We start from the raw sequence: 23,932 nt of genomic DNA, 5'->3' as shown, positions 1-23,932 counted from the left end.
GCCAGCTGTGGCCATGTACATTTCAGTAGAACAGAAAAAATTAAAAACCAGTCCTCACATTCAGCAATTCACAGGAATGTCAGAGTTGGGTGAAATCAGTTCATGGGACTGGGGTGGGTGGGTGGGTGGCAGGAAGGAAGACAAACAGCTGTTTGCAATTTCTGCAGGAAACGGTCGTTGCTGTCTCCAGGCCAGACTGTTTCTTGAATGGGATTCAAATGGGTGGGGCTCATCTTTAGCAAAAAGATCAACAAACAACCCTGTAACGTTACTGATATTTGCAAGGCAATCCCATTCATACAATTCTGGAAAGGAACTGCAGGGATTTATTTCTCACAATATAGAACATGTTGGAATAGAATTCTTCACTATGATATTTAATGTCAAAGCTACTCTTCTCAAGCAAGGTTGGATCTTCAGTCATGACACAAAGAAGAACAATGGTATGATGTCTTCTGTTGTTCCTCCACTTTCTGAGGGGTTATGTATACAGACATACACATACTATGCAAAAGTGGGGATGGGTGGTGTCACTGTGGTCCCCAGGAAGGGACCACCCAAGAGGGGGAATAACCACCCCCACTGTGCTTAACCTACTGATAACCAAACCACTGTACTTATCCTGCTGATCTTGGTTAATTTCTTCTTAATGAGTGCTGCAAATGTCTGTTTTGCACACATTATCAATTACTCTATGGATTCAGTTCCTCCTCCTCTTCCTGTGTGCAACATGTGTTCTCCTTTCTTTACCTGGGCAAAAAAGACATTTGTGGCACATAGGGAGAGGAAGATTAGCCAGATCCAAAGGTTAAGTGAAGAGGCATATGGGGCTGGCTCCTCCTTTTCCTGCACGGCACAAGTGTCTGTTTCCCCTGGGCAAAAGAAGGGAGGCAAGCACAGTGCATGAAGTACCTTGACTTCTCTCACAAATGGGGCTGCCATGTGAATATCCAAAAGGGCAGTTCCAACAAACCTGTGAATAACCAAAACTGCAAGTGTGAAACACATTCAAGTGCAGGGATGTGGATAAATTGGCTATGATGAATAGAGAGAAAATGTAGAAGAACTTTGTTAAGGAATGGGAACTATCTTTGAACTTTGTGGGAAGAAGGGAAACATTTTAGAATAGGCTCCATAATTTGATCTGTTTTAGAATCTTTGCTTGTAATTAGTAGATGATGATTCTTGTGCTAGAACAGTGGTTCTCAACCTGAGGTTCCCAGTTGTTTTTGGCCTACAACTCCCAGAAATCCCAGCCAGTTTACCAGCTGTTAGGATTTATGGGAGTTGAAGGCCAAAAACATCTGGGAACTCCAGGTTGAGAACCACTGTGCTAGAGGGAAGAATGGGTGAATGTTTTACTGGGAAGGAAGGGTAAGGTTTTATATGAATATCTTCAACCCAAAGGACCAGAGGTCACTGCAATGGGACAGGTGAAGGGGCGGCAATAGTGTAATGGGGAATAATTCTTGTAGGCACTGTTCTGAAGTGTATGTGTTTTATGTATGCATATATGTGTAGATTTCGGGAGCAGGGAAGGAGGCAAAGCAATCATACCCATTATTTGTATCTGATCTCAATTAAAAGTATAATTTTCACAATATGATTGTTAAAAAAAATTAAAAAGTCTGAAATGCGAAAGTGTAGGGACAACTGTATTATATGTCACATTACCTGACTTTTCACCTGTGTCAGTTTTGGGATGAGGAAGTCATGCCTGTAGAAGAGCCAGTGAAATATATGCTTCAACCCTCTTAATTACCCTCTGTTATTCTTTGAGCACCTTAAAATTACTATGTAGCCTTCTTTTATTAATCCCATAGTCTATAAATGGCATGTCATCACAATACAGTAGAGCAAACCACATTTTGCTGTAATCTGGAAGGGAGGACATGCAAAGCTAGTTGAGAGATGGGGCTACCTCCTGTTTCAGTCAAGTAGGTAAACCCAGTCAAAGTAAAAAAAATATATCATAAAATAAGCAAAATTCTGTTAAAGGATACAAAACCAATCAGGTGTAGAAGCAAAATCTTCACTCTGGCAAACATATTTTCCATGTATCATCTTATTAATAATCCTTCCCTCTGTCCATGTGTGTGTGTACATGCTTGCATATAGTTTTCAGATTAGCCCTAATTATTTGGGTCAAGAAGCCATATGGTCACAGGGCATTATCTTTCAAAATAGCTGTTCATACTGAAGGATGCACAGGTTTTCTTATATGTAAAATGTAAAGTTGCATAGATTTCATTAGCAGTTTGTGACATGGAAAGTACAAAATGATGAATAAGTCACACTGAATGTGAACATTTCCTCTGCGGGCAAATACTTTAGGAGGAAAGAAAAGGGTGTGTCTACCATGACTATACAGGGGCTCTTCTTCTCATTCAGAGGATCGGGAGGGATAGGAAAATGAGCATTCTTCCTGCCATCTGCTTAAGCCCCTAATGCATCACTGATGGTAGGAACCCACCCACTGCCAGCTGCTGGTACAGGATGGCGCTCTGCCAAGCAACAGAACACCCCTGGTGGGTTGGGGTTTCTTCTGTTTGAAGTATAGTAGCTGTCACACATCAAATAAAAAAGAATACAAGCAGTAGCAGTCACATAACTAGGTGTTCTATGAACTTCAGCTTTCATCCAATGATAGAGGCCAGAGCATGCTGGGAGAAGTTTTATGCTGCACCCCATATCTAAGTTATCACAATATGCCACAAAGGTACACAAAACCTGGATATATCCCATGACAAACCATTGTATCCCTCCAGACACTGCCCTGTCTCTTGATACTTAATAATATTTCAGAACATGAGCAAAGTTTTAAGATGGCACAAAGATTGTGATTCTGTGTGTTCTTCACTTTGATGAAGTCCTGAGATAACTTGGGCTGTCTTTCTGTTGCATCTTTGGGAGGTTACTGCTGCTGGCTGTGGAGGCAGCAGTAGTAATGGTGGTCTCTGTGGACACATACAAGATTGCATTCATATATGGACAACTGGATTTGAGGGAGTTTCCAGATTCAGAGAGAAGGGCACAGCTGTTATGAGTCATAGAGACCATCTGTGTGCAAAAATGTAGTATTAATACCTGCTATCTTTGGATCAAGGCTGCCTCATAAATACCATCTCATACAGCAAACTTGCAAGCCGTATGAGATGATGTAGCCTATCTCCTAGTTACCAAAGTTCTAGACTATTTTTTTTGTCTAATTGATGGTAAATCATCACTTATTAAATGCAGATGCTAATAACAGGCAATGAACATTTCTTTGCCCATAAACACTGTGAACATGAAAAACTTGCTGCAATTCCATCCAGACTTCATATTTCAATACCAATTCTTTGACTGTGTCTGTTATATAGCAAGCCTTTATCTGGTATCTGAGGATTCCCTAGATAACATTTCAACATGTGTTTCTTCACAACGCCAGTAACAGCCTTGGGACTTCAGCCAAGGGCTTTCCACAGTTCTTTTCTTCAAAGCAGAGCTGAGAGTATTGCTTACTTAGTTGCGCTAAACCACACACCCAATTCCAGCATGAAGTATGACTGACGAAAGGATCTCAAAATAACTACCATAAAAAGGGAGCTGACCTGTCTATCAGTCTAAGCTGCAACTGCCATTTGAAAGGTGGTGAAAGGATCAAAGACTGTTGCTGAGACACAGCAGTGTCAAAAATGTATGTTCATTTTTTTTTTAAAAAAGAAATCCTTTCCTCCTTCACAATTTCATGCATGTTCACATTCATGGTCAGCCAGTAAAAAGTGCAATGTCCAAGAATGAGATAAGCAAAACTTAAAAGTTACATTGACAGGAATGGAGTTAGTGGTATATTTACTACATTGGCTCATAGGCTGCACTAGTTTATCAAGGAGCCATACAATTATCCAGCTCAGGTTGACTTTGTATGTTCAATTCTTAAGACATTACTGTGTTTGGGTTCTCTCAAAGAAGAGCCATGTGTTCCACTTTACAAAAGATAATGTCCCATGGGTGGACAGAACACAGTCCTTTCCTTGAAGGCATCATCTTCTTGAAGGACAGGTCACAGTTCAAGTATAATAGAATCATAGAGATGGAGGAGACCACAAGGGCCATCTAATCTAACCCTCTGCCATGCAGAAATATACAAACAAAGCACTCCTGACAGATGGCTATCCAGCGTCTGCTGAAAAACGTACAGAGAATGGGACTTCACCATACCCAGAGGATTCAAGATAAAGAATTGTAACACTAAGAATCTGGATTTGACCTCTCTACAGGTAGCACTGGCATAGCAAACTCAGTAGGTAACCAGATCATTTTACCAAAACTTTTCCCACTAAAATTAGCTGCACTGTATTTCTTTTAAAATTGCAGTTGTTTAAAATATGTGTCTCTTACTATAGCAAATTTTACATACTCTCTTTTGAATTCTTTCTGATTAGTAAATTATTCACTTTATTCACAAGACAATTTTACCCCAGGATTTACTATTGCCTTGAGCTGAATACACAAATGTGTTCTGTATGTGGGCCACTCTCCACCACCAATTGAGAAAATCTTCCTGCTTCTATGCAGGGAACTGTGAGATTACTACAATCCTTGCATTTCAGTTGGGTGACCTGCCAACAGAAAACACCCTAAGCTTGGCTTTTAGCTCTTACATAGTCTTATGTGATTTTAGCTCTTTCGCCTGATCTGTAGAAAGAAGGCCAAAAGTGGAGGTGGGGTGGAAGACTGTCATGTGTTGCAGTGTAGTGTATTAGGGAGATGTGGAAATGTAAGAGAACCACACAGAGACATAATGCCCATGGCTCAGGTCATACTACACCAGAGGTTGAAATAGAGGTGTTTTATTTTGTTGCTTAAACGGTTTAGGTCCTGCCTATCTTTGTGATCTCCTATTATGTACCTGCACAAACTTTACGATCCACCGGGGAGGCCCTTCTCTCGTTCCCGCCATTGTCTCAAACGCGTTTGGTGGGGATGAGGGAAAGGGCCTTTTCGGTTGTGGCTCCCCGGCTCTGGCACTCCCTTCCAAAAGAAATCAGACTACCGCCCACACTGACTTCCTTGTTTTTTTCCCAAACCACTTTTAATTAAGAAGAAATCAGAGCAAGCCCCTACCGCCATCTATCCCAACACTTTGCACCTTATCACTGTACCATCCCACTTGAGGTTATAATACATTGCACTTTGCTAACCTTATTCCTCGCCCTTTAGTCTGAAGACTGAAGTACCAATTATTCTGCTCCGGGGCATTGAACATGTTTTTAAATTGTTTTAATTGTTGTTGCTGTATGTTTTATTCTGATGTATTTATTGTTGTGTTCAGATTTGTTTTTACTGTTGTATTTTATTATACTGTTGGGCGTGGTCCCTTTGTAAGCTGCCCCAAGTCCCCTAGGTGAGATAGGGCAGGATATAAGAATAAAGTATTATTATTATTATTATTATTATTATTATTATTATTATTAGTAATAATAATAATAATAATAATAATAATAATAATAATAATAATAATATTGCACCCCGGATCCTTCTTTATAGTCCAAAAATCCACTTTTCCAAGCTCTGGTAAATCCTTGTGAGAGATGTACAAAATCCTAGATGTTAAATTCAACTGAATGAGCAAATAAATATATACATTGTAAAATAAGAAGAGCAACAAAAAACTGTTGGAAAGGTAAATGCATACTGCACCTTTTCAAGATACTGTACCAGCTCATAGAAAGTACTTCCCCTAGAGTATGTGACCTCTCAAATACAAGCCAGTGTTTCAAAATGCAAAATTTCCTTATATCTGAATGAAGGCTAGTATTACTTTGTTGTGCCAGGATTTTGAACAGGGGACTCCTTATGGGAAAAGTGAGGTGTCCTTATTATATGGGAGCTTATCACTTAGTTCGTGTAACTGTGATTCAATACACATGGCCACTCTAAATCAAAGCCACTCCTTAACAAGGCTATTTTGTGACAGATGGGTTTTCATGTGCCTCCACAACCTATCGGGTAATATTCTCCGTGCCTCCATTACAAAATGGAGTGTACTGTTTACAGAGCTCTCGTAGGTTCCAGATGAGCTCGAAAATCTACTCTAAGTTTTTAAACTAGACTTTAGCTAGGCTTTGAATCTGGCTCCTGACATGTAAGTTTTAAGGAGAATATGATACCAAGAAACCACACAGATTGCTTTCTGCGAGGCTTGCCCATTGCATTTGGTTGCTTCAGGTAAAGAAGGCACCTGCTCCCTCTTCCACTAAACATGCAAAAAGTTGATTGGATTGGCAGATGAGTCACTTTTCAACACTGAGGCCAGGGCAACATCTTCAACAGTACTTGCTAAAGGCAGGCTAGCTTCAGGGATGCAGGACTAACTGCATGGTACAGAACTTCTCCTCTTCCAACACTGTGTTTCCAGCTCCCAGTATCCACTGGCTGTGGAAACAACCACACTTTGCTTGATGGCAAGAATGGTCCACATAAGGTCTCCTCTAAATGTCCTCTAAACTAGCATCTTCTTTAGAATGTGCAAGCATTCTTCTCAGAGTCATTACATAATTACATATTTTACTTTTTAGCCTCTTGGCTATTCTGTAAATCAGTGTTATTGAATTAAACAGTCCCATACAAGCATCTATTGGCATTATTCCACACAGATGAATATGTATGAAATAGTATTGGGCCTAACAAACGGAGCAATATTGGGTTTACCACATCAGTAGGTGGATTAGGTCTAACACATCAGCCAAATCTTTAAATGTTAATTTGGCACATAGATTTTGGCAAATGTTAATTTGGCCAATTTTTTTTTAAAAAACTCATTAACAAAACAAATAACCCTAAACTTCTTAATAGCATAACTCTTAACTGAGAACAACAGTAGTGGGGGAAAACGTATCGTAGATTTTCACAGAAACGTATTTTCAACTGCTAAGGCAGTTTTGATAAGTTAATAAAATATTTTCTCCTTCTGATCTCACAAAACAGTTCGCTGTGTGAGCTACATCACTACCAAAGACAATAGGATGACTTGGCTTAAATGGAAAGCCATTGTAGGATACAAATGAAGACAATCTTGCAGCCCTTCTGTGATCCTTATGGATTGGACTGTGATTATGCAATACATCAGTTTCCCTTCTCTCAAATTCTGCCAATTCTCTCCTCCGTACACTGGCCAGATGCACACTGTGTTCCAAGATCATCATATTGAGAATGGGGAATGGTTTGTTTGATGAAGCTGGAAACAGAATCCCACTGAGCAACTGAAGATGGAATTTCATTGTTCCATCTGTTTCCACTTAGAACTATTGCCTAAGCTGTTTAAAGTACAAATAAACACTGCATTATGCTAAAATAGCATGTGGGTGGAGAATTGCATTTTTAAAATCTATTTTTTCTCAGAGGTTCTAAACTTTTCAACAATATAATCCTTCTTTGAAGCAGTAGTAAAAACTTTTTAATCAACCCCTTAACTATACTTCCAGCACAAACTGCTATTGATGGGGAAGAGAGGGGGTTAAAATAAATGTCAGACCAAGAGATGACTCCCTCTTGATATTGTGTCTTTCTCCCAAAACTGAGTGTGAGTAGCTCCAAACCCTCCTTTATATGGCAAAATGCTCTGCAAGATTCATTCAGAGAGAACAAGCCAACATTTTCCACCCAATTTGTATTAGCTAGTTGGATCAATGTAGCCAATAAGGGAAGTGAAGCTTTCAATACTGAGACAAAATCCAAAATAAATCCATTAAGAGATGCATACAGGGCAGACCAAGAAATGCAGCTTCTACGTCCATCCTGAAAACTCCCATAGGAGTTAATGCTTTATTCACACAAGTTGAGGATGAAGCTATCATGGCTGGAAAGGCAATTGGACATTCAAGGCTGCCTCCAGATTTCAGAATATCATTCTTGCATTAGTGAGCTTACTTGAAAATGCCAGAGAATAGTGGACAGACATTTATGTTTTTCATGCAGTACAAGAATTGGAGGAAATCAAAACATCAGTGGGTAGAGCTAGATGTTAGAAAGATTAGAGGGGGTGTTGTTGGATTACAACTTCCAAAATCTCCATCAAGCACAGCCAGCTTTCCCTTTAACTGTAAGTCCCAAAAGATGACTTTTTCAAAAGTTACTTGTGGGACTAGAACTGCTAGATACACCAGTCAACATGGCCATTGGCATACTGGTTGGGGGATCATAGGAGTTGTGCTCCAAAAAGGAACTAGTTCAGCCTCCTATGATCCCTACATGGGAGCGGGGCTCCTGGCAGCTCATCAAAGGTACCAAGTAGGAACGTCGTCATACTCTTCAGTTTTGTTCCCACCTATTCTCTTGCTTGTGATAACCCATTTCAGACAGGTATGGTTGGTTTCCCAGGGCAATTAAATGTGCACTGTTGCATCCATTTCACACAAGTTGGTAAAGATTTGATGTGAACAAGTGGTTGTTATGTACTTGCATTGCATGAGAATTTATCTGGTTTGCATTGACTCAAATGAAAAAATATATATATTTTACTGGTAGGACATTGTGGCATGATCTTTCTTTGACTCTTAAGAGTGTGAAAAACTACACAAGACTATAAATCACTATACAGGTATAGCAATTTGAAATCACTTAACCTTCGTGACTTCACCCTCCAGGATCCTGGGATCTAAAGATTGGTAATGGGCTTGCAATTCTCTGCTGGGGAGATATAAAGCTGTAATTCGGTGAATGTTCTAGATTGCTCTAGTAAAGAATTACAAGATCATTGCTAAATTATAAATCCTAGAACTCACGGGATGGAGCCATAACTGTTAAAGCAGTCTCAGATCACTATTATTGGTGTGATTTGAATATATCTTTAGACTTCAAAAGCTAAACAAATATCAGCTTCAAAGCAGAACATGGCATGTATTTGTGTGTATGTCCTTCTCAAACAGATTAATGCTTCAGCAATGCTCATGCTTTCAATGTCACTACTAATTGGCCCCTAAGGTTACTTCCACACAGCTGAATACAATCCCACATTATCTGCTTTGAATTGGAATATATTGCAGTGTGGACTCAGATAATGCAGTTCAAAGCAAATATTGTGGGATTTTCTGCCTTAATATTCTGGGTTATATTGCTGTGTGGAAGGGCCCTAAGCTAAACCCCAAGAACCCTGCTCCTTTAAATGATTGGGATACACAATGGCCCAAACTGATCAACCAGAAATCCAGTAGCTCCTTCTATACATTTCCTGGGGCACAAAACATCACATAGGTCATCAGCCAACATGAGAGAAACTTCAGATCAGCTGCAGTACTGCCAGATGTCTTCCTCGATATTAGCTTAGGCTACATGATATCTAGTGATCAAAGTAATTGTTTTCCATCAACTAGTTTCATTTCATTTCCTTGAGTTTTAAACACAACATTCAGAAATACAGAAAAATATTTCCGATTCCTTTTTCCCCTAATGGAGACTCATCAAATTTAGTTGAGAAGCCTGTCTCAAGTCATGTATATAGTCACTTAGAACAGCTTCAGACATGATGCTGATGCAGGGAGACTGCAAAGTGAAGATGTCTTCCTTGTTCTGTCTTTATACTTTTCCATCTCACCCCAAGAGGAAAATCTGCATTTTCTACTAAGAAAAGCAAAAGTTTCAAATGCACAAACAACCTAAGGGCTTGTGTTCTATATCATACAGAAGAGTAGGAAAAAGGAAGCACAACATACATGTGCTTCCAGTCCCTTCTGCACTTTCTTGGACAGGAAAGTTGTTCATATCTGAAACTGAGCTGGCATTATTAGGCACCATACCAGCTTATGAGTCCTAGAGCATCTCACCTGTCTACTATCAAATGTGTTTTACTATTTCAACAATGCAATCACACCCTTCTTCACAGTTCCAGAAAACAGCAGGCATTCACAGAAGTATGAGTGAATAATCTTTAAAAGCACACGCCTCAGGAATGTAGTCAAGTGCCTGAACCACTCATACCCTTCAGCTACTATGAATACAAATTTTACAAGTTGAATTTTTCATGATCAAGGAGAATGCCATTTTCTAAGGCTGTATTACAGTACACAGTTTATCAATGATTTTTTCCTTTGAATACTACAGTGGGATTCTCCCCCCCCCCCTCTCCCTCTCCCTCTCTCCCCCCCTCACACACATGTCAAAGTACCTTTGTTTGTTTGTACCACAAAGGCTCTTACAAGACTGGATGGGTCTGGACCAAACTTGGCACACATAGCCTTCATTACCCAAATTAAAATAATTGAAGGGTTTTAGCTACAAAATCCACCCCATTTCAAGGTGAGGGGCCCCAAAAGTAAAAAGTAGCAGTATAGAGAAGTTAGAGGAACGAGAGACCAAATTGCCAATATCCGCTGGATAATGGAGGAAGCCAGGGAGTTTCAGAAAAACATCTACTTCTGCTTTATTGGCTATTCTAAAGCCTTCGACTGTGTGGATCATAATAAACTGTGGCATGTTCTTGGTGGTATGGGGATACCAAGACACCTTGTCTGTCTCCTGAGAAATCGGTATAAAGACCAAGTAGCCACAGTAAGAACAGACCACAGAACAACGGACTGGTTCAAGATTGGGGAAGAAGTATGGCAGGGCTATATACTTTCACCCTCCCTATTCAACTTGTAGGCAGAACACATCATGCGACATGCAGGGCTTGACGATTCCAAGGCTAGAGTTAAAATTGCTGGAAGAAACATTAACAACCTTAGGTTTGCAGATGATACCACTCTGATGGCCGAAAGTGAGGAGAAGCTGAGGAGCCTTATCACCAAGGCGAAAGAAGAAAGTGCAAAAGCTGGGTTGCAGTTAAACATCAAGAAAACCAAGGTCATGGCAACTACACCTATTGATAACTGGCAAATAGAAGGAGAAAACATGGAGGCAGTGACAGACTTTATATTTCTAGGCGCAAAGATGCAGACTGCAGCCAGGAAATCAGAAGACGTTTACTTCTTGGGAGGAGAGCAATGGCAAACCTTGATAAAATAGAGAAGAATAGAGGCATCACACTGGCAATGAAGGTCTGCATAGTCAAAGCAATGGTATTCCCCATAGTAACCTATGGTTGATGCTTCTGAACTCTGGTGCTGGAGGAAAATCCTGAGAGTGCCTTGGACCGCAAAAAGATCCAACCAGTCCATCATCCAGGAAATAATGCCCGGCTGCTCAGTGGAGGAAAGGATATTGGAGGCAAAGTTAAAGTATTTTGGCCACATCATGAGAAGACAGGAAAGCTTGGAAAAGATCATGATGCTGGGGGAAAAGGAAGGAAAAAGGAAGAGAAGCCGACCAAGGGTGAGATGGATGGACGGTATCCTTGAAGTGACTGGCTTGACCTTGAAGGAATTGGGGGCGGCGACGGCTGACAGGGAGATCTGGCGTGGGCTGGTCCATGAGGTCATGAAGAGTTGGAAATGACTATGCGACTGAGAAAGGATTATCTATATCTGCATATGGATAGGCTATTGGACTATAGGCTATGTATATATGCAGCACTCAGATGCAACCACAAGAGAGCAGTATATAGATAGAAAGGGCAAAATAGCTGCACTACAAAGCCTACAACAGTGCTCTGAAGGTCACAGTTGAGCCATACATTCCATAAGGAAGTAAGCAATTTAATAGATTTATATTTTGAAAGGTGTGTGTGTGTACCTGTGCCTTGCTCTGAGGCTAGGAGATGGTGACTTCCAAGAAAAGGCTGCATGAGGGAAGATAAAGGAGGAAAGGGATAAAAAGTGAGGAAAGAATGAAAAAAAAATGAAAGTGAAAGGAAGGAAGAGAATTCAAAGAAAGAAGAGTGGAGAAGATGTATGAGCGAAAACAAGAAAAGAAGGAAATAACTGAAGAAAGGATAGCAGGACATGGTGTACGAGGAAAAGGGAGGAAGAAAAGAAAGAGCCACAAAGAAAAACGCAAACTCAAGCAACATTGTATATATGTGCTACTTATTGCAGAAAATGAGCTCAAACATAACTCGGGGAAAATGAGCTCAGCACTAACGAAGAGCAAGCAGGTGTTTTTCATCCAGTTGTTCTCACCACAAGAGGGAGAGGCTTAACAAACCACATACTTTCTGGTTGCGGTTTGCCTATGATGACATCCATGCCAAGCACTCCGTGCTTGTCTATCTGGTGACAAACCAGAGCAATAACATAACAAGAAACCACTATTCTTTCTCTGGCTTGATAGGGAAGAGAGACAAGAAGCTGGGCATGGATATCATGATAACCAAAGTTGGACAGAAGGCCCTTGTTTATTTTTGCTGCTCCTACTGCAAGCCTATTGCCTTGTTTTATAATGGGCCCAAGTTCTCACAGATTCTGACCTATTCTTACACCTGAATCCACTTCTAATTCAACGTATCAGGCAGTTTTCCTAAACAATAATCAAAATGGAAGACTGTGGATAAAGACCATTAGCCATGCTAGACATAAACACACCTGTCATTTCACCATTGTGGATGCTTGCTTTTCACAGGCTTTAGAAAACATTACACACGAGAACTTGGTGGACAGATTTCCAGGAAGATGACAAACTGACCCCAAAGATAGGTACAGGATGGCCCTTTCTATGCATGAGCAGCACTGTGGGAGAGAGTGCAAAGTGCATGTCAGAACATTTAATAAGTGAGTGATGAGCTGAATTACTCCCCAAGCAAGGGAGGATTGACATTTCCATAGTTTGTACAAGATTATAAGAAAAGCTAGACAACAAATGGCCACACATGACATTGTATATTCTAATTGTCATTCAACAATGATGTTTATGGAGGATTCTATTCTGTCTTACCTGCCTAATCAAAACTGTCATTAATTCATATCAAACAAGAGGTGAATAACAAATGGGTGGCAGTTGCAAGGGGATATACTGTCATCTGATGCCACGCACCATAAGAGATACTAAAAGAAAATAGAGAGTTTTATGTTAATGGTTAAACTTTTTCTCTGGCTTGTTAGGGGGAGGTATGCATTTAGAAACTGAGACCTTGGGCCAGTTATCTTTCCACCTAACAGGCTTCAGCAGTTTATTGCAGTCAGACCGAACACGGCTAGGCTCCTATCTTAGGGCATATGCCGCGGCAATCAAAGCTGCAAGGAGAGCCCACCTTGCGGCCAACATTGCGCCCGCACAGAACCGTCCGGCGGCGCTGTTCCGTGTCATCAGAGGGTTGTTAACTCCCACCAATCAAGGTGGGAGCCCTGATAACTCGGCAGCCCGCTGTGAAGCATTTGCTCGGTTCTTTGCGGACAAAGTCGCTCTGATCCGTTCCGACTTTGACACCATATTAACGGCAGTCTCTGAGGATGTAACGAGTGCACCTGCTTGTCCAGTTTTGTTGGATTCATTTCAATTGGTTGAGCTCGAGGATGTGGACAAGATCCTGGGAGAGGCGAGACCGACCACATGCATCCTAGACCCCTGCCCATCCTGGCTGGTGAGAGAAGCCAGAGGGGGTTTGGCCGAGTGGGTGAAGGTGGTGGTAAATGCCTCCCTTCGGGAGGGCAAGTTTCCAGCGAGCCTAAAAATGGCTGTGATCAAGCCGCTGTTGAAAAAGCCATCATTGGATCCCACTCAATTCGGAAACTTTCGGCCTATTTCCAATCTCCCCTATTTGGGCAAGGTCTTGGAACATGTGGTTGCTTCGCAGCTCCAGGGTTTCTTGGTTGACACTGATTTTCTGGATCCGGCACAGTCTGGCTTTAGGCCGGGGCATGGTACTGAGACAGCCTTGGTCGCCTTAGTCGATGATCTACGCCGGGAACTGGACAGGGGGAGTGTGTCCCTGCTGGTTCTGCTGGACCTCTCAGCAGCCTTCGATACCGTCGATCACGGTATCCTTCTGGGACGCCTCGCGGGAATGGGACTTGGAGGTACTGTTTTGCAGTGGCTCCACTCATTCCTGGAGGGTCGGTCCCAGATGGTGTCATTGGGGGATGCCTGCTCGGCCCCACAACCGTTGACTTGTGGGGTCCCGCAGGGCTCTGTGTTATCTCCCATGTTGTTTAACATCTACATGAAGCCGCTGGGAGAGATCATCAGGAGTTTCGGGGTCCGGTGTCATCTGTACGCAGATGATGTCCAGCTCTGTCACTCCTTCCCACCTGTCACTAAGGAGGCTGTCCAGGTCCTGAACCGGTGCTTGGCCGCTGTGTCGGACTGGATGAGGGCCAACAAATTGAAATTGAATCCAGACAAGACAGAGGTCCTCCTGGTCAGTCGGAAGTCTGAACAGGGTACTGGGTTACAGCCTGTGCTGGATGGGGTCACACTCCCCCTGAAGGCGCAGGTGCGCAGTCTGGGGGTGATCCTGGACTCATCGTTGAGCCTGGAGCCCCAGGTCTCAGCGGTGGCTAGGGGAGCCTTCGCACAATTAAAACTTGTGCGCCAGCTGCGACCGTACCTTGGGAAGCCGGACTTGGCCACGGTGGTACACGCCCTTGTTACATCTCGTTTAGACTACTGCAACGCACTCTACGTGGGGCTGCCTTTGAAGACTGTTCGGAAGCTTCAATTAGTCCAACGGGAGGCTGCCAGGTTAATAACTGGGGCGGCGTACAGGGAGCGTACTACTCCTCTGTTACGCCAGCTCCACTGGCTGCCAATTAGCTACCGAGCACAATTCAAGGTGCTGGCTTTAGCCTATAAAGCTCTAAACGGTTCCGGCCCAGCTTATCTGTCCGAACGTGTCTCCCGCTACGACCCACCTCGAAGCTTAAGATCGTCAGATGAGGCCCTGCTCGCGGTCCCATCAGCCTCACAGGTGCGGCTGGCGGGGACGAGAGACAGGGCCTTTTCAGTGGTGGCTCCCCGCCTATGGAACGCCCTCCCCATTGAAGTCAGGCAGGCTCCCTCCCTCCTGTCTTTCCGAAAGAGGACAAAAACGTGGTTATGGGACCAGGCATTTGAGCATGAGTAGCAGCAAAAATGAGATAAGAATATATGACCTACTGACAGACCCCACATGAACATGGAAAGCGCCTTAAATGTATATTTAAATGTATAATTATGTATATTTTAATGGCTATTCTTAATTTTATTGTAATTTTTAATCTTGATGGATTTTTAAATTTGATGAAAACTGTTTTTAATGTGTATGGTTATACTGTAAGCCGCCCTGAGTCCCCTGATGGGTGAGAAGGGCGGGGTAGAAGTGATGTAATAAATAATAAAATAAATAAATAAATGGTAAAATGGGGAAATAGAAAGTCATGCTCTCTGAAGATAAGATGGGATAACACGATAGAAACTGTGCTAATAAGTAATGTGAGGGCTACTTCATATATTTGTGCACTTCATTTGACATCTCTTCTCTTGGCTCACCTTTCCTAACAAGATTCACTAGTCCTAACAAGAGTGGTCATATTTAGTGAAATTCCCATAGGTGCTGACATTGTAGTTGAATGCCTTCAAGACATTTCAGACTTATGGTGACACTAAAGCTCCCTATCAAAGGATATTCCGGATCTGAGAGTGTATAGCTCACACAGAGTCACCTATTGGATTTCCATGGCCAAGCAGGTAATTGAACCCTAGATTCAAGAGCCATAGCTCAATGTTCCAACCACTACATCATGCTGGCTCTCCACAGAAATTTACTACAAAGCAAATGATGCGATGGATCTATTCTTATTGGGATTAGGAATAGGCCAACTCAATTCAGACAAAGGATTAACAAGTTACAAAGGGCAGAAAATTAACTCATTTTTCACACAGTAACATTCTAAACATAATGAGAGCAGTCATTTTACTGGAAGTAGGAAATATGTAGCCTTCCAGATGTTGTTGGACTGCAAGTCTAAACACATCTAGCCTGATTTCCAGAGTCATAATCCAACCCTCAAACCACTACACCACACTAACTCCATCCCAGGCGTAATTACTGTTATTTATTTATTTATTTATTTATTTATCACACTGCAGATGGAATTACTCTTTTTTCTGGATACTTATAAAGGGCATTGATGGGCACTTAAACATTTTCAATCTTTTGAAAGGATTTTTCAGATTTTATGACATTCACTTAGCAGGCTGAGGGTGTGTGTTTTCTTGAAGTAAAAAAAAAAAAGCAATGCAATAGTTAATAAGCAACATAACCAGGTACAGTTTAAATAATATCAGGGGATCACTTTCTAAAACAGTTTAATGAGTGATAGGAATTGACCATTTTTAGAAAGTAACTTGCCAGTCTTGAGCATAATCTATATCACAATTTATTGTCTAGTTTGAAATGCTCCTCTTGTAAAGAGTAGGAAAGAAATGATGAAATCAACTGATAAAATGGGTTAGCTTTACTAGAATAAAGATCAGCCAAGAATCAGCTATCATACTATCTCCGGTGGCATTTGTTCAAAACATTAAGAACTGGGAAGTAAAGAATGAGGCAGCACTAGCAGAGGGAAGAGAGGCACAGTGGACAACAGCCTCTTTCTGACAAAAGCTACATCTGCAGATGGAGGTCAATCTGGATATGGAAGGACAGAACGCAAACATGTTCAAGGAAAGTCCTTTGCATGCATGTCAAAATGCTAAATTCAATGAGAACAGAAATCATCTTAATTGTGTCTGTTTTGCTTGGATACATTCAAATGTGTCTGCCTGCAGTTTTGTCATCTTGGCTTGCACTGCAGTTTCAATCTTTTCTCCAATTCATTTCGCATCCCTGTTATGTTTGCTGAAACATATGGTGGTTGTGTCATAATAATGCAGAAGGCAGATCTCCATGGATAAACTTCTTGGAAGAGTGATAAATATAGATTGCTATGGTATATAGAAGCGTAGACTGAACTTTAAACTGACTAGCTGAGACAAAATGAAGAATGGTTTTAACAACTGCTGCACAAGAGCACAGATATTCCATGAAAGTTCAAAATGAGTAATCAACCATAATTCGTTTGACATTATATAGGTGCTACATGTGATTCAGGGCCCCTGTCACAATAAGGAGGGGATGGACTGTACAAACAGGGGGACAGAAAGAGAATCTGGAGAATGTATCCCCTCTATTTCAATACACAAACTGCAAAACTGCCTTCAATATCTGTGATGGATGGAGGAACAATGCTCCAAGACTCCAAATCCAAGCTGGGATATCCTACATAAATGAACAAATTGTATTTCATGTGTCTGTGGCAGTAGACTGCAATCCACAACAGAGGTGCAATCTACCTTAAAACAAAGCTGTTTCTCTTAAACATGCCATAAAGATTCCCCCACACCATTTTCTGTTATGCTGAAACAAGCTAACATGGCCACCATGTTATATGAATAAAACTATTAAAAGAGCAATTTAAGGTGACTTAAGTGCAGTTGTTTCATGCAAAAGCTAACATTTAAATTAAATACTATCAACGTCTTCTAATGCACATGAGAGGAACAGAATAGTTTCTGGGCATTGTGATTGGAAGATGATTTGCACATATAGCTCGGACCCTGAACACCTTGCTTCTGGTCCAAACCTCCCAACATCTGGCTGCTGAAATGGCCATCTCATTCTTCACAATGATAGGGCTAGCTATGGCACAGCAGCCAGAGCCAACATGGTGTCTGCCACTTTGTGTGTGAGAAAAGACATTACACAAAGGTGTAGGTGTCTATCTGGTGACTTTGTGTTAGCATGACTCAAACCTACAGAATCCTGGAATTGATAGTTGGGGAGTTATCAGTACTTTCTGGCATAGAAAGCTAAAGACTTTGCAAAACCACAACTTCCAGGATTCTATACCATTATTTCATGGAAATAAAAGTGCTGCTGAACTCATTAATTCTACAGCATAGATGCCTCTCTAGGCTCAGTTTATGAACAACGGAGTACCTGGCATTCACATAGACAGGTTAGAGTCTTGGTATTTTGGCATGCAAGTCCAGGAAACAATAAGTGACAGTTCAAATGAAAACAATCTGTCCGTTTCTCTTCAATTGTGCATCCATTTCTATTGACTGGAACATAGGCCTCTCTCTTTCAGGTTAAGATGTGACAGGAGCAATTGCCTTCCATGCCCATCTTGTATGTTTCCATCTTTTCTTTTACCATAATGAGAAAAATAATTCATGCCTCTGCAAAATACAGGGAGGACATTTACACAAGAAGCCATTTTCCTTTAGCCTCACTCAGCATGTGTGCTGTCTCATAATTTCTTGATTGCTCTTTTGATATATGCTAAGTTATGAGGCACATGGAAATTGTGTTACTGCCAGGTCTATAACTCTAGGCTGCATTTCAGAAGTCATGTTTGCCTTGTAATATCGGCAACCTCTTTGAATTATTTATTTCACTTGTTTGTTATGGCAAGGATACCAGGGAGGAAAGTGTTCATTGGCATTTCCCATCCACCCCTTCTATTCTCCTTGAACAATACTTCTGACCACATCTCAGATTCTCAGCCTGCCAAGGAGCTAAAGGGGTGAGAACAGAATAGATGTGCATATTTGTTTCCTGTGCCTGTTATGCAGAGTTCAGACCCTATCCACACTGCCATATAATGTAGTTTGAAACATTTTAGAGACATTTTAGGCTGAACATTTCAATTGTTATGCCATTCAGAGAAATGGAATAAGTAACAAGAGAAGTTCTCTTCAATTGTGCATCCATTTCTATTGACTGGAACATAGGCCTCTCTCTTTCAGGTTAAGATGTGACAGGAGCAATTGCCTTCCATGCCCATTTTGTATGTTTCCATCTTTTCTTTTACCATAATGAGAAAAATAATTCATGCCTCTGCAAAATACAGGGAAGACATTTACACAAGAAGCCATTTTCCTTTAGCCTCACTCAGCATGTGTGCTGTCTCATAATTTCTTGATTTTATTTTATTTTTACAAAGCCAACTTAATGGGGGAATTGGACTAGACTTTGCAGTTCATATGTGAACAAAGAGGAAAGTACATTATGACTTTTTTAATGTGACAGGTTCAATGGGTCATCCCACTCTATAAAGAGAAAATCCCTGTGGTGTAGTTGTTTGAGTGTTGGATTAGGACTGAGGGAGACCAGAACAAATCCTGGCTCATCCATGGAAATCCACTGGGTGGCCTTGGGCAAGTGACAATCTCTGCCTCAGGGGAAGGCAATGGCATCTGTGAAAATGTCAATCACACTGTTAGAATGACACTGATCATCCCACTGAACTCTGTGTATGTTTTTAAAGTGCTTATGGAAACAATATGGCTACACCTTTCATTTCAAAATCCCAGGGTATGAAAGGAATCTGGTAAAACGTGTCTCAGACATGCAGCTTACCCAAATGATACATTCATCTTAAATGGGACTTGATTCTTTCTTTCCATTGTAAGAAGAATAAAAGCCACAAGAAGAAAAACAGTTGCTTTAGTGAGATTGCTCTCCTTAGAAATGTGCACAGGGTGCTTGTTTGAATCTTTTAAACTTTTGCCAATACGATGAAACTAATATGCTCCCTAACAGGGCTATTAAACATTATTCTAAATATAGAAGAAAGATTAACACCCTTGGCTGAACAAATAGAAATTGTATTACAGGGTTCTGAAATTGTTTCTGTTATGGTGCTGTTCTTTCTTGGCATGAGACATTGTTGGTTTTTAGTTGTCTGATAAACAGTTAAGTCAGCATATACACAGACATTTGCTTGGGGCAAGGCAGAAATGGGCAAGAAAATCTGGTAATGCTTTAAGCAAATGAAATGAGCATTTAATTTAATTTAGGAAGGCTCTTTTTCCAATATCAATTGATTATTCACCCCTCCAAAAAAAAAAACCCTTCAAAACCCAACCCCATTGTGAAATAAAGAGGCTTAGCAATGATGCAGGTGATTAATGTCACTTGCAGAGTTTAATCCTTAGTAAATATATTAAGGTTTTTCCTGAGCAATATACTATTATCATGGCATCATTATTATCCTATTAAAAAAGAAACAGAAGCATTCAAAAGAATTTCTGATATAAAGCTTCATTTATTTAATTTTTAGATATCTGCTCATCCATCATCAACGGGGCTAAGTCCAAAAATAAATTAAATACCTACAATGCTCCAAGGACTTTAGCTGGAGTCATTTGTTGTAGATGTTCTTGGGTGAAATTAATTCCTTCAGAAGGAAACCAGGCTTATACATCTAGGAGTGCATCTGCAGTGTAGAATGCAGTTTTATACCATGGAATCATGGAATTTGTAGTTTGGTGCGGTAGCAACATTCACCAAAATATGTTGGACAATAATCCATGAGTCAATATTTTTCTTTCATGATCTGCGAGCTCTGACAGGAGTAGCAGTCACAGATAAGACAGAGACTCCGGTCACCATCTTAGCCCCTGTGAAATTTGCCTTAGCTACATAACTGAAGACCTCCAGGATAAAATGCCCATCCACCAGAATAAATAAATTAACCTAAATGAAGAGTGATCATTTGGAACTTCCTCAAATTGATGCCAAGTTTTCTATTTTTCACTTATCTCTGTTTAAATTCAACCAGAAGATTTAAGAGTCTACTTGTTAGATGGAGAAGACTTCCCTCTCCCTTTTCCTTTGATGTCAAAAGTGGGACTCTTCTAGTTTAGGTGGTCGAAGGGGGGCAAAGGCCAGCTAGCCCCAAGTTGAAAACAATGTTTTACAAATTGGGCAATACTCCTAGACAACCCCCAAAGCAAAAGTACTCTGAACCATAAAGATTGTAATTAATCATCTGCAACAAGTGAACAATTTATGAAATCTGCTGCTGGAAAAAAATGTCCACAATTTGTGGAGGACCGAGATGTTGCAATAGTAACTAATTTATGTTCTCAGTTTGCTAGAAAAGATGTAATTAACTCCTTCTAGTTTTTGCTTTTATTGCCCAAAGATTTCACAGTTACACATCCTGCAAATGTTATTGGAATTTTTTTTTTTAAAAAAAGCTTTCTCAAACAGAATTAAAAATCAAGCAGGATCTTAAAAGATACAATATTTGAAGCTAAACAAATGTTAACAACAATATTATGATTTGTTTTTACTGTTGAATTTTATATTGTTTGTTTCCTGGGCTTGGCCCCATGTAAGCCGCCCCAAGTCCCCTCGGGGAGATGGGGCAGGGTATAGAAATAAAATTATTATTATTATTATAACAATCACAAAACAAATCACAAAAAGAGAACAACAACAGGAGATTGTAAAGGAAAAAAAAGATATATAACACAGCAGATAGATCAAGGATTACCAGCTCATATAGAAGAGACAGCAAATGAACTAGAGGGAACAAAAACAGACTTCAGTAAGCCGACTGTGTACATAATGAAATTGTAGCAGACAAATGGATATATACATTTATCTTCCAAACAAGGAAAAACAAAGAATCCCATATAACATTTGAGGGAAGGTGTTCAAGTTTTCAAGTTTTACTTAAAAAGACAGACAACACTGATCCAAGAGGGATATGTTGCATAGAGGAAGCCTGCATGGACCTTGTTAGTTTCAAGTGAAAAAGCGTCTTAAAATTAAATGGACATATTATTATTGTAGAATGGCTTGACTTACAAGAAAAATACTGAGATAGGACAGGGATAAATGAATGGCGAACTCTGGAAGGATTAAAATAAAACAATGACTTATTTCTTTCTGGAAGGGGGTGGATTGATGAAATGAGTAAAAGGAAAATGAAATATAAAGATGAAATTAGAAGAATTGAACTTTAGACAAAATGTTTAAACTGCATGCATTAAAATCACCTGTGGGCAGTTGGAATATTTTAAATGAAGAGGAAATATAACATGGTATTATATTTTAAAATGTTGGAATACAGTAAGATTAGATTAATAGGAAAAAGGGGAGAATAATATAAGATGTGATTAATTTAAATTTAAATTTAAAAGGGGTGATATTAAGGTAATAATCAAGAGATCAATTTACAAAAAATATATAAGAATTAGAATTCAAATTCTAATGTGAATACATTTTTGATATGAATATTACTTGTGGTCATGGATTAATTTTAAATATATGAGTTTATATGTAGCAAAAGTTGAAATGCAATTAAATAGAACAAGTATATATAATAGTTTAATAGTTGCTTTTGCTTGAGGAAAGAAAAAGTATGATGTGTTTTTAATGGGTGGGGGTTTAATAATTCTTATTATTTCATGTTTCACTTTATTTTATTCTATTTTATAAGGGGGCAGATGGTAGCTGTTAGTCTGTGTTGCTAGGGATGAAGGTAAATTATGAGTTGGGATATTATGGGGTCTTTTAAAAGTTTATATTTGTTTGTGGGTTTTTCTACTTTTAATTAATTGTGAAATAATAATAATAATAATAACAATAATAAACGTTATTAAATTGGCCTCCATTTGTAGAAGACAGAGAAATGGGCAAAGGTGTGGTTCAAGAAACTAGATGGCCCCCTTTGTTGTGCATTTATTATCACCAGAATCTAAGTACCCGAACAGAACTTATACACTTACATCTCTTTGATATTGTTACAGCTTTTGTTTGCAGACACCAAATGGCAAATGGAGTATGCAAAAAGTAGCTATATTAACCATCTGCTATAAAAAATTAGCACGATTAGGAGTGTGCCAGCGCTGACATATCTTTGCCAAGTAGTTTCTAAATTAATTGTTCCTCACTGTCTCCATGCAGCATGCTTAATGTACTTTTCACATTGTGTCCTGCTTACACGGCATAGGTCATTTGCTGCTTCCACAATAGCTCTGCTGATCATTGCATTTTGGGTTTGGGCTTTGTCAAGGGGACCATTTCTGATTGCAATAAGGAATGGGCAAAGGGTGAAAGGCGGCAAGAATCCAAATAGGACTGGCCAGCATTTCAATAATTTATAATTAAACTTTTCAAAAGTCTGGCATTTTAGAAGCACTCACAATTAGTTTTATTATACTTCATCTTCCCAAAAATGTTATTAATATAGATTAAACATTCATGACTATTTTGAGTGGGGAATGGATATTTTTTGCATTTGGCATGAATAGTACACAGTAGGGAGTTGCTTCAGTTTTGGACAAATCTTGAATTAGACTTATTTGGACAGATTCAGGGATGTCTTCATTTAAGTGACACTTTGTTGAAATTTTCAAATCTGACTTTACATCTCTTAATGTTCATTAGCAATTTGAATTTAGATATAAATGGTGTGTCTCCATCACTTGACATATTGCTCTATTTTAAAGAAACCAGGTGTGGAGAGGGAAAAGAGAAAGGATTGCAGTTTTGGAACTGGCAACGATAGATTCTAATCACAATGAAAGCTTTATTAGAACTTTCCAGCCAAATTCTGTTGGGGAAAATATTGCGGTTGCATATTACAGGACGGATTTGATTATCAGTACTTCTTGGTAGTTGTCTCAGAGACAAGAATATTAAAAGTTTGTGTGTGTATGTGTTTGCACATGCATGCGCATACACTGTCAGTCCAACCTGGAAAATTCAATCACTGAAAGTTACTTGGAAAATGCTGGACATTCATACCTTTCAGTTTTCCCCACTGCACGCTTGACATGTATGATCTACCCCAATTCCATCGCACTATATGTGATATGGATGGAAAAGGAACAGAAAACTCCCTATCTTCTGAAGCTACTGTATTATATAGCAGACCCTCCGCCTTCACTGGAGTTAGTGGGAACAGAATCTCTACAAAAGTGGGAAAACACACATTAAAATGCTATTTTTTTACTCGAGGGATCACCTCTCTAGGAATCTCAAGTTTTTCCAAGGAAATTCTATGATCGACTTCCACCAGAGGTTGACTATAGAATTGTTCAGGAGGACCTAGGCTCCTTCTACACAGCTGTATAAAACCCACATTATCTGCTTTGAACTGGATTATATGGCAGTGTAGATTAAAATAATCCAGTTCAAATCAGATAATGTGGATTTTCTGCTTTAATAACCTGGATTATCTGGCAGTGTAGAAGGAGCCCTAGAAATTCCTAGAGATAATGTATTACATCTGCACACAATCAAATCCACAAAAGT

The 23,932-nt window shown here is 40.0% G+C and overlaps 1 protein-coding gene across 11 annotated transcripts in view; it reads right to left on the bottom strand.

Annotated features, from left to right (window-relative positions):
- Positions 1-23,932, bottom strand: part of ablim3 (actin binding LIM protein family member 3) — a 185,123-nt gene that overhangs the window by 116,467 nt on the left and 44,724 nt on the right. The gene's annotated exons all lie outside the window — the stretch shown is intronic.

The sequence above is a fragment of the Anolis carolinensis genome, chromosome 2 (genome assembly GCF_035594765.1).
Source record: "Anolis carolinensis isolate JA03-04 chromosome 2, rAnoCar3.1.pri, whole genome shotgun sequence".
NCBI classification, from domain to species: Eukaryota; Metazoa; Chordata; class Lepidosauria; order Squamata; family Dactyloidae; genus Anolis; species Anolis carolinensis.
The sequence above is the reverse complement of the archived record's forward strand: the minus strand, read 5'-3'. Positions and strand labels throughout refer to the sequence as shown.